Genomic DNA, 12,012 nt, shown 5'->3' on the forward strand with positions numbered 1-12,012 from the left:
CTTGCGCTTGTCAACACATCCAGTGCCTCATTCTCCAAATTCTGTTCCCTTAAAAATTTCTTTATGATAAAATAAGAATGCGGGAGGTTAAAAGCAACAGGTACTGTTAAAGGGATCTCTAAAACTTTCAATGTCCTTAAATAAAAACCACACAAAAAGCGAGACATAAAGGATACTTTCCCCCTGTTCCCTACCGCTAAAGACAAATGTAATGATACATATTTGTACATTAGGAAAGTGAACAGTTCAGGCATGCCTTTTCCACCCATTTCCACCTTTTTTTCTACAACCACCCTCTTTACTCTCTCCCATTTTGACCTCCAGAAAAAATAAAAAATAGCCCTCTTTAAAACCAGTAAAACAGACCTTGATGGCATAAAAACAGCGCTGACAAACAACAGTAATGGTAAAATTACAGTCTTGACAACTAAAACCTTGCCTTCCATTGTTAATTCCCGTAAACTCCACAGACCGATCTTGCTTTTGACTTTCCCTACCACCCTCTCCCAATTCCTACTCCCCATCCCATTTCTGTCAAAGTTTATTCCCAAAATCTTTATTTCATCTCTACGAATTGTGATTCCCACATTTTCCTCTTCACTCCAGTTTCCATATTGCATCAGCACACATTTGTTTTTATTCAGCTTGGCCCCTGATGCTCCGCAAAACTGGGTTGTCACCTCCAAGCTATTTCTGACTCCCTTATAGTCTGTACAAAAAACATTTACATCGTCCATGTATAGTACAGTTCTCACCTCTTGGGCCCCACTCCCAGGGATTTTAATGCCTTCAATCCCATTCTCCATTCTCAAGGCTTGTGCCAGTGGTTCTATACAGCAAACAAAAAGGAGTGGGGATAACGGACAGCCTTGGCGAACACCGCAATTCACATTAACTACATTTGACATGCTGCCATTAATCATTATTCTACTTCCTATACCCTTATATAATAACCTTACCCAAGTGAGGAACCTGGTTGAAAGCCCCATCTTTTGTAGTACTCTAAACATATACTCATAAGAGATACGATCGTAAGCTTTCTCAAAATCCAAGTTTAAAACCGCCAATCCAATATTCCTCTCTCTCGCATAACCTATGGTATCTCTAATCAGTATCAGGCTGTCCGTGATCCTCCTCCCTGCCACTCCACAAGCTTGATCTGGATGAATGACTTCACTCAGGACAGATTTTAATCGAAGCGTTAAACACTTGGAAAGCAGTTTAAGATCACAATTCAATAAAGTTATCGGTCGCCAATTTGCCAGGTCTGTGCGATCATTCTTTTTGAATAGTAAGATCACAACTCCCGTCTTAAAGCTGTCCGGCAGTTCTTCTAAAAACTCAAATTCTTTAAAAATGGTTAAAAGATCCAATGCTAAAATATCCCAAAAGGCCCTGTAAAACTCAATGGGTAGACCATCCAACCCTGGAGTCTTACCCGTTTTGAAGGTCTTCAAACTTTCCATTAACTCTTCTACAGAAAGGCCTTTTGATAACACAGTATCATCTTTTACACTTTTTGGAATGACTTGCACAAATTTTTCTAACAAATCCTTAGACACTTGTTTCTTTCCAAACAACTCCCCATAGAAATTCTCAGCTACAGTCAACATGTCTTCCATACTAGTTTGCAAAACCCCCTCTCGTCCCTTCAATGCAGACATTAGTCCCCTCCCTACAACCCTTTTCTTGAAAAAGAATCTTGTACATTTTTCACCTTCTTCAAGCTCTTTCACTTTGCTTTGAAACATGATTTTTTTTAATCTTTTCTCTAGAGAGATTTAAAAGCTCATTCTTTAATTCTTTGATTTCCTCACTGAAGTCCCACCCCTCTTCTAATAACTTAACATACCTCTGCAATCTCTTTTGTAATCCGTTTTCAACCCTTCGTATCCTAGCCTGTTTTCTCCTCCCCATCTCTATGAAAAATGCTTTTGTACGCTCCTTTACCTCCTCCCACCACTGTGCTCTTGTGCCAAACAGGTCGTACAAAGTCTGCCATTCCTTATATCTTTCCCTGAACCTGCTCCTCACTTCCTCATCCTCCAGAAGTGAAATATTCAGCTTCCACACACCCTTCCCCACAGTAACAACTGTTGGAATAGCAAGTGTACATGACAGTAAACAATGGTCAGAGAAAAAAACAGGGGTTAAGCCTGCAGTTGTGCAAGTAAAATCACGTATCAAAATAAAATCTATACGTGAGGCTTGGGTCCCATTAGACTTGTGCCATGTGAAACCTGCCCTCCCCTGACTATGAAGTTTGAGGGCATCTTTCAGTTTAAAATCTTTACATACAGTTTGCAATAATATTGATGATTTATCAAATTGGACCCGTCTCTCACCCCTCATTCTGCCTTCTCTTTCTGAAAGGCAATTAAAATCCCCAGCTAAAACCAGTGGTTCCCATCCCAATAAATATTCTCTCAATTCCTGAATTAGGACATATCTGTCGTGTGGGCAACTCGGACAATACACATTTAAAAGTTTAAATTTGACATTCATGAAACCCAGATACACCACCAGTGCTCTCCCTGGTTTCACTACAAGGTACTGATGTACCTCTACCATCTTATTTTTAATTAAAACAGCTATACCATCAGATTTATTCTCATTGGACCCACTCCAAATTGATGGGCCCAATGTCCACAGTTCTTCCATATCCTTATAGCTGTTTTTAAAAGGTAATCCACACTCCTGTAACAATATCAGCATTTACCTTACTCACAAATGATAATATAGTCCTTGCCCTTAACTTGGATCGAATGCTTCTCACGTTTATGGACACAATGTTCAGAGCCATACTTAAAGTTAGACCAGGGGAGACTAAAAACTCTGGCTAGAATCATTCAGTCTGTGACACCTACTATACAGGCCTTTTTCTTTTTCCATTTGCTCTCCTTGCCTCCTCCTCCACCACCCCCGCCATCAATAGGATGGTTCTCCACCTGCCCTCCTTGAGTCTCTAGTTCTAAAGCTGGATCAGTAGGATTGGAGAGAACTAATCCCATGGGAGAACCTGCCATCTGAGGACTCTGAAAATGATCTTCCCTCACTTTTCCACTCGGAGTTAGATCACTTTCTAAATCAGATGTCTCAGCAGACCTTTTAGCCTGCACCCTTTGTTCTATACATTCCCTTTGAGCGCTTTCAGTCTCCACGGGTGGCAGACGATCAGGAGAGATGCTACCACTCAATTCAGAGTCCACCTCACTTTCCACATTATTATCATTCTTTTCTACCTCAGCCTCATCTCCTTCACTCCATTCTGAACCCTCACTCTCTTTTCCACTACTTTCTTCAACGTCAACCACATCCAGTTCCTGATCCAGAACCACTGCTCCAGCCCTAAATGCCTCTTCAAACTCTTCCTGCTTTTGCATCGGTCTTCCCAGTTTTGTTCTGTTTGCAAAGGAATTTGGACAGTCTTTAAACACATGACCTTCACACTCACATAGATTGCATTTCCTCACGCTTGTACATTCAGTATATGCATGTCCAATTTCCTTGCACTTACCACACACCACCTTTGTACAGGCATCCACAAAGTGACCCAGCTCCCCACACCTCCTGCACAGTTTTGGCTGCCCTTGGTAGAACACAAGGCCTCTATTTTCACCTAATCCAATCAAAGAAGGAATGTGTTTAAATCCACCATAACCAGTTTTGTCTTCATGCAACGAAATAGGTACTCTCCATGCACAGTTCCAGATCCCATCATCATCCAAGACTTTCTGAGGCTCACCTTTCACTAAACAATACTTAGACAACCATGTCACAATATCTTCCTTCATCACCATCTCATTAAACATGCGAACAATCACAGTCCTATTAGAAAGATACGTCAGCTTCTGCCATTCAAACATTCTAATCAGGCCCACATCTTTTTTCTCTTCTATTTTTCTCCAAAATTCTTCCAATAACTTTGCCGATTTGAAACTAACGTCAAAACCAATTCCCTTCGGCAAAGTAATTAAGCAATTGACATCTAATGCCTTAACCTTTAACTCTTTCTGTAACACCTTCCTTGAAAAATCCAACCGTGAAATATCACCCGAGTGAACCGAGCCCTCACCACACTTGAACACCAAACGCGCGCAAAAGTAACGGCGCATGCCGACCCTACAGGCCGCCATGGCCGTTACAAATGTGACAAAAACAAACCAAACCTAAACCTCTTCTGTGCACCAAACCCTATTCCCTTAATCTTATACTCGTACAAAAACTCTACTCTCAACTTCTGGGCTTTAACCCTGTAAATCTCCAACACTGGCTGGAGACTTTGGGTACCCGGGCTCAGCGGTTATATAGGACAGGACTCGGCGAGCTGCAGGTGAAACTCATTGCTCTGCGCTCTCCGTGCGGAATGTGCGTCTCCTCCCTCCAGACTCGTCACACCGCCTTCATACTCTACAGCGGGGAAAAAAAAACTCCCCTTTACTGTCTTCATACATCCCTCTTAAATCCCAGAAACAACGAAACTCCGGGGCGTTTCTGTGAGTCAGTACTGGGTTTTTCTGTTCGAGGTTACAAGCAGAAACAATAAAAGCGCTGAAAGCAGGAAGTTATTTCTGCTCTTAGGCATAAACGTGTAAAAATACATTTTCTGATTCCTAAAACCTAATAAAATCCATGTAAGTTTCCCTTTTGTTCCCAATGCACATAACTGAATATAAACCAGTCACTAGTTCTGGCGCAGTTCTTACAACAAAGATACTTATATTACGAACTTTTTTTTCATACGAGCTCTTGCCGTTTTTAAATTGAATATTTTGTTTCAATTCGCTAAATCACACGAAACACCAGCAACACTCATCGTAAGCATCTGACCAATCACATTCCTGAATTTTAAAAGTATTAAGTATTTATTTTTAACTTTTTTTTAATTTTATACACCTGTTTTACATATTCTTGCCATTTTTGGCATATTGTAAGTGGATTGTAACTTCAAATTGATCATTCCTGAGCTTTATAACTGTGTATCATTTCTTTTAACCTTGTTTTAATATTTTTTAATTATTTTTGCATTTTACAGAACATTTTAAATATATTGTGAGCATTTTAGCATAATTTTAAAATAGGACTATCAATGCTCCTGACTTTTAAACCTGTATTTCTTCTGACATTAATCTCTCCACCTGCAGATGAGGAGGGAGGTATTTGATTTTAAATTGGTTGATTTGGGGGGGGGGGGAATGTACATGAATTTCCTTGTGTGTATCACCAGTGGGAAACTTGGCATTTTTGGATGAATTGCAATCTATACTGCAAGGCCTTAAGACTGATATAGTAATGACTGGAGATTTAAATAACACATTTGATACATCACACAGGAACAGCATAACATCTAAAATGGCAGAACCCTCTAAATCACTGAAAATATTCAGGCACATTCATAATCTATAAGATGTTTGGTGGTTACTGTGTCCTGCTTCCCTTTCATATTTTTTAGTGTGCACGAATCTGTCCCTCTTCTTTTACTAGTTTTTAAGGAATATTCTGAAATCTCTGATTACAAGATCAAGCCAGAAAAAAATGATGACAATTAGTAGGAAGAAAGATTCAGTACAATGTATTGAAAATGTATCAGGATGGTCAGGAGGCGCGCTGCGAGAATGTCCTGCCCTTGGGAGCCTTTCTGCTCCTGGGCCGTCCTTCCCTGGAATTCTTTAGAATAGTCTCGCACCCCTGGAATTCTCCTTAGAAATTCTCCTTCTGGGAGCTCTGTGTTGCCTGTTTTTACCTGGAGGAACTTCAGCTCATTCATTGGCTGAAAGTTCCATGGGCATCAGAATTCCACGTAGGTTACTCGGCCCTACCAGTCCCTGATTGGTTGATCAAGGTGAGATATGAGTCACTTACTCCTGACACTTAGGAATGCAGTCCAGATGTCCATCTGGCACTCCCTAGACAGATAGGCGCCAATGGATGACCATTGATCATGATAGCCAGGCTTAGCTAAATGCATCCCCATTTGGGAGCTGTCCCTTATCAAAAGAAAACATCTTTAAATCAGCCTGCATGAATAGTTTCTCTGTGGCTGCACCACAAAGATGAAGAGAGAGATGGGGCCTTATTTGGGAAAGCACAGCAACACTTAATTCTGTCTTATTAACAAGCATTGCCGCTACAATTAGTAGGAAGAAAGATACAATGTATTGAAAATGTAATATGTTTTAAAGGATTAAAGGGAAAAGAAATACTTTATCTACACAAACTAATTCAACTGAGCTCCTCTAAACAATATAGCCTGAAGAATTGCCAAAGCACAATGTATCAATTTGGGTGACACTGGGGGAAAAGGATCACAACATTGAGAACCACAAGGCTTATTTTCAACAGCAAACTTTGTGCTTGAAAATATTTGACAAAAAAAGGAATATTACACGCACGGAAACCAATATTTACCACTAGGGTAGAATGCAGCATAGAACAGTTGAGGTTGACTTGTTCACAGTGAACTGTCCTCCAGCGATAGTCAGCTGTAATCACCGACGCAGACATGATGTTAATACTCTGATAGCACCTTGGCTGATTTGGTTAAAGTGTTTTCCCCCTGGTTATAAAAACGTCTCAAAATTCTGACACTGAGGTGTGAGACACAATGTAACAGGCTCTCATAATCCCGAAGTACAATAAATTTTACTGTATTGTTTTTTAAATTTGATCCTGTGAACATTGCATGTCCCTCCTTCCTCATTACCAAAACATTTCAATGTCACCAACAGTATGTACATTTGTTATAACAACACTTCACTGTTGCATTTCTGAGTTGTGACGTTGTGAACATGGCATGTTAAAGTATATAGAATATCTAGATCAGAACAGGCTAAATGCAATTCATAGTGATTTATCATTTTCTTATTTTCTAAATGAAAAAAAAAGATTTTCAGTGATTATGACACTTCGGTATGATATAAAATATGCTTCAATGACAGAATAAATAATCATGGAAAAAAAACCCACAGTGGTATTCATATTTGTGATTATAGGAATGTTAAATATCAGGTGAGTAGCTGCGTCAGCAAGCATAGGCTGCAAAGGAACAAGTAAAGGACTATTCCTGCTGAAAAGAGAAGAAAAGAATCTCAACATTTCAGCTGTGGAGCCTTCTTCAGGTGTGAGAAAGACAGGGCAGTAAGCAAAGATAATTTTCTTTTTATCTTTGCTGACTACAGTTTATCTTTGATGACAACATCAAAGACATTAAGTAATTTTTACTGCTAACAGCTCCACATCAACTTCCTTTTATATCTAACATCATCAGATCTCTCAACTCCCAACTCTTCCAGTTTCTCACTTCAGAGAAGGATAAAACATTCAATCATCCTCTACAGAGAAAAACCATCAACACCCCTACCACCTCCACAAATCCTAACCTTGTTGTTACTATACCCTCTGACCTTTCCCTTTCAACCCTTTGCATCCTCAGCTGACATATTTTAAAATTACAATAGACTGTATAGTATTTATGTTTAAATTTAAGGTAAATATGTCAAAATATCAAAATCCAACTGCACAGTGCTATCGTAACAATGCTTGTCAAGTTCTCAAACAAGCCTGCATTGTATTTTTAAGATATTTCAGCAGAGGATTCAACTGGACTATAAATGACGATTCGACGATCATTTTTCTTGGGTGAATATGGTTTTCTGGGGAGTTACGATGTTGGGCATTATTGGACATTTCCTGGTGATCCTGACACGTGTTAAACACTCGCATTTGTTGCAAATATTAAAATGGCTATGGTGTCGCTGAGAAATCCAATCGACCGAAGACAATATTTACATCGCCAAAGAAACTCGTCCCTGGGTGGAATCGAACCACCAACCTTTCGGTTAACAGCCGAACGCGCTAACCGATTGCGCCACAGAGACTGACATGTAGGTTTTTCTCTCGAATCACAAATTCCCGGTTAAAAAAAAAAAATCTCTAACCGTTTATTTTGCCAGCCGGTAATATTTCTTCTGCACTGATAACCAAGAATTGGATTTCATTTTCCGCAAGCTGTGTGAATTTCATCAAAAATAAGTTTTCCAGAAAGGAAATGAACACATGCATTTAACGAAAACAAGCCCTTTGTGAGTGCCCAAAATGGTACGTTCTGTACTACAAGAAAGGAAGAAAGACACGGCTGGGATTTGAATTTCGTTTTTTTTGTTTCATAAAGAGGCGCTTTAACCAACTAAGCTACGGTGACAGGACAACCATCACCTTTTACAGCCACTTGGACACACCGCTCTGAGACATCTGCGTTTAGTAAGCGCTGAACCTGCTCTCAGAGCAAATTGCCTCTTTTACATAGCAGCCCCGACACTGAGAAACGAAGAGAAGGCTTTAATCTGGCATTTTTCATGTCCAATGCGTTTGACATCTCCCAAGGGCGACAGAGTTCTTTTGCGACACTATTTCTTCTTCTTTTTTTCTTTCTGTACGCTTTGATAAAAACGAAAAATCGTTCAAGGGAAAAATGTACTTTTTTTCATAGAGAAAACGTGCACCAGGAAATGTGTTGAGAAGAAATGATTTAACATGATACGTGACCTAATTTATCGGAGCAATTGCTCACCCAGCAAGGTCTGGAGAGGTTGGAGAGTCTGGTGGATGTGATAATTATACGGTGTTGTGGAAGAAAACAGTCTTTCTCTGAATTCTCAATCAATCGGAATTTCAGTGCGAAACATAAAACCCTTGTCATATTTAAAGAGATTATATTTTAAAACTCATAAAAATCAGAAAACACATGTTTTTCACTTTGAAATTTTAGACGGAGCGGTGCATTACTAGTAGCGGCGCTGAGCACACTATGGGGGAATTCAGGTTATGTGAAATGTCAGCGGTTTAATAAATAACGCGTCTGATTTCGGATCATAAGATTGAAGGTTCGACTTCTACCTGGCTCGTGTAAATTATATTCAAGCTCCTCAGTAATAGATGTCTATTATGTAATGAACCGCACCTGAAAGCAAACGTTGGGTCTGTTTCCTTTGTTTTCCAGCATGAAATAGCAAATCGTTACAAAAAGCACCTGCTAATGTACAATAGCGTTTTTTTTTCAAATTACATTTTCAGGCTTCAGACACTTTTTTTAATAAAACAAAAGTGTCCGGAAACTCATTAACTTTCAGGTTTGATTGAACCTGAATTAAAAGAAGTTATCTGAAACTTCCGGGATTCCATTCTCTGACGCAGCTGTCTCTAAAGTTGGGCGTGATGTTTAGCAGATGTGAACGGTGCCTTTTCTCTTGTGTTCAAGGCTATTCGCTGTGTGAGCTCCACACTGCGTGTCCTGTACTGCTCTATTTTGTTTAGATTATCTATGTGGTGTACAGATAGAACTCAACTGCATGGTGTGAATTCCGTGTTCAGGACCAGCAGAACCTGAAAAACCAATAGCTGACACGCAGCTTTCTCATCTGGAATCAGACGCGCTACCGTTGCGCCACGAGGTCACATCTATCAGCGCCTTTGAATTCCCCAAAGGAGACAAAAAAAAATCTGTTAAGAGCGCCGCTCTTCCGAAGAGAGTCTCTTCTTCCCAGACAACATTTTATTCTTCCTGCGCAGCTCTTGTGCAGGTGTTGTTCTCAATTACAGATCCAGGAACACTGATTTTTTTTTCCTATTTTTTTAAATTAAGTACCCCATGGTGCAACGGTAGCACGTCTGACTCTAAATCCCCAAGTTCATTTTCAAAGTATATCGGAGTCAACTGATACTGATCAGGTTCTGCTGCTACTGAACCCGCAGTCTTCACCTTAAAGTTCAATTCCCCAAGCCTTTTGACCTTATATGTCCATCCCTTCTCGTCAAAACTCGTATTTCCACAGGGTACCCTCCAGAAATCGCAGTATAGAATGAAAAAACTCCAGTAGATCTCGGCCGCTGTTGGTGATTTTCATTTAAAAATAAATGAATCTCTGGAAATTTTACGGAGTGTATCACTTTCACCGAGACCGAGAAGTGTTAAGCTGTACATGAGTCTTTGTGGTTCGGTTGTTAACCAAAAGGGTGGTGGTTTGAGCCCTCCCAGGGACGCTATGAGCCTTTTAATGTACACACCCGTCTCACTTTAACTCCACGGCCGGTCTTGTACCGCAATCAAATACAGAGCCCGTAGGAGGCAGTAAGCTCGCATATATAGCTCACTGTGTGTATAATGAAGAAGCAGAGGTTAGTTTCTCATCTGCATGTTGCAGAGCCTTACGCAACTCGTACTGTACGAACAGCTAGAGTTTGATCCCTGCACGGGCTATTAGTTGAAAGGCCATTGTAAATGACGTGTAAGAGATTTATAGATAGATACTTTATTGATCCCGTGAGGGAAATTAATAAAGCTTATCCAGCTGGCGTTTATGTTTCACACTAAATTGCGATCTTGAAACCAAAATAATTAGAAATATGGAACACAACCGTTGTTCCCCAAGAAGGAAAGCTGTTTAACACTGTCGTCACTCCTTTTTATTTAACCCAGATTGTGAAGACAACTCTGCCCTATCAAAGGAAAATGTTGCACAAAAGTTGGAAAGCACACTCTGAATCCATCTGTACTGTATACTTGATTTCCGCGATCCGTTCAAGGCTGCTTGGTGCTTCGCTAGCGAGTCATTTCAGGGAAGAAACTCAGTTTAGAGAACTACTGGTGCATTTTCACTCATTGAATTTGATCTTTGTACTCTCTTTTCATTCTCAGCTATAATATTTCAAAATTACAGTTCGGATTTGTTGGAAAACTTCACAGGCATTATTAAGTTAGAACTGTACAATTGTATTTTAATATCTTGGTATATTTACCTTCATTTTAATATGGATGTAACCATAAATGTTGTACTTTTGTCGTACTTTTTAAAACATTTTAACTGAGGACGCACGACGACTATTATACCATGTGATACATGCAAGACATCTGTAAACGAAGATGTAATTACAGTCAAATTGGCAATTAACAGAAAACCACAAGTTGTATAATATTATTTCTCTATGTCGATGATTAGTTGAAGGATTTGAAGAAACTATATATTATTCCTCGATATCGATGATCAGTTGAAGGATTTGAAGAAACAGCAGCGATAGCAGGTGATTTTGGTTTTGAACCCATCTTTACACCTCAATAATCCATTTGTCCTCGAAAAAAGAAAAGACAGGCATGTTTTGAGTCTCATAATGATCATATTCTCGATCCAAAGAAACGTATAAATTTGATTCCTTCCGTAGTATTTTGGATTTTCTTACAATGATCTCACGAAGTATTGCCAGGATCTATATCTAGCGTTCGGTACCGATAAAACTGCTGATATTGACTGAGTAGAAATCTATGATGTATTGACAACTTTATCTGAAGCGAGAAGTCCTAGAACGCTGCCTATGATGTGTTAGGATTCATACCAAGATATACTTTTTGTTTTCAACCCAAAATGCTGCTATTGCATTACACATTATATGAACATTACCAGTTTTGGTAGCTTCTCTGCGCGATTTTTCAAAACTGAAACTAATTACAAAATTACTTAAGATCAACCATGACAAAAACATATAAATCAGGACTAATATTAATATCAACTGATGTTACTACAGAAAAAAAAACTACAGTTAAAATTTAACTGAAATATTAATAAGACTATGCAAGCCTAAAAAGTAGAACAATTAAATTTATATAACTTTTTTTTGAGAAATGGGCTCACACACCGGAAGACACTAACGTTTCTCTTCGTTAGAGTATGTGAATAACAGTTTAACTAAAAATGTTTGGAGTCCAGAGGGAGGACTCGCTCGCTGAATGATCTCTCAAGAAATCCCTGGTGAGATTCAACAGGTGTTTTCTTCAACAGCCACTAAAAGTCTGATGACCTTCTCTGGATTTTCTGAATATGACGTCAAATTAGTTCAAATCATTTGGTAGTTAACAGAACGAAATGCTTTGGAGGTACATTTAAAACAGCAGAGCAACACTGTAGCACTTCGTGTGTGACTGAAATTAATTGTGTAAAACTGGCTCTCTATGAACACGAGCAA

The 12,012-nt window shown here is 39.3% G+C and overlaps 1 non-coding gene across 1 annotated transcript; it reads right to left on the reverse strand.

Annotated features, from left to right (window-relative positions):
* Positions 1–7,803: 7,803 nt before the first annotated feature.
* Positions 7,804–7,877, reverse strand: trnan-guu (transfer RNA asparagine (anticodon GUU)). The gene has a single exon. It is a non-coding gene; the product is annotated as a tRNA-Asn (tRNA).
* Between the last annotated feature and the right edge of the window lie 4,135 nt (positions 7,878–12,012).

The sequence above is a fragment of the Atractosteus spatula genome (genome assembly GCF_055471065.1).
Source record: "Atractosteus spatula isolate fAtrSpa1 chromosome 10 unlocalized genomic scaffold, fAtrSpa1.hap1 SUPER_10_unloc_5, whole genome shotgun sequence".
Lineage (NCBI taxonomy): Eukaryota > Metazoa > Chordata > Actinopteri > Semionotiformes > Lepisosteidae > Atractosteus > Atractosteus spatula.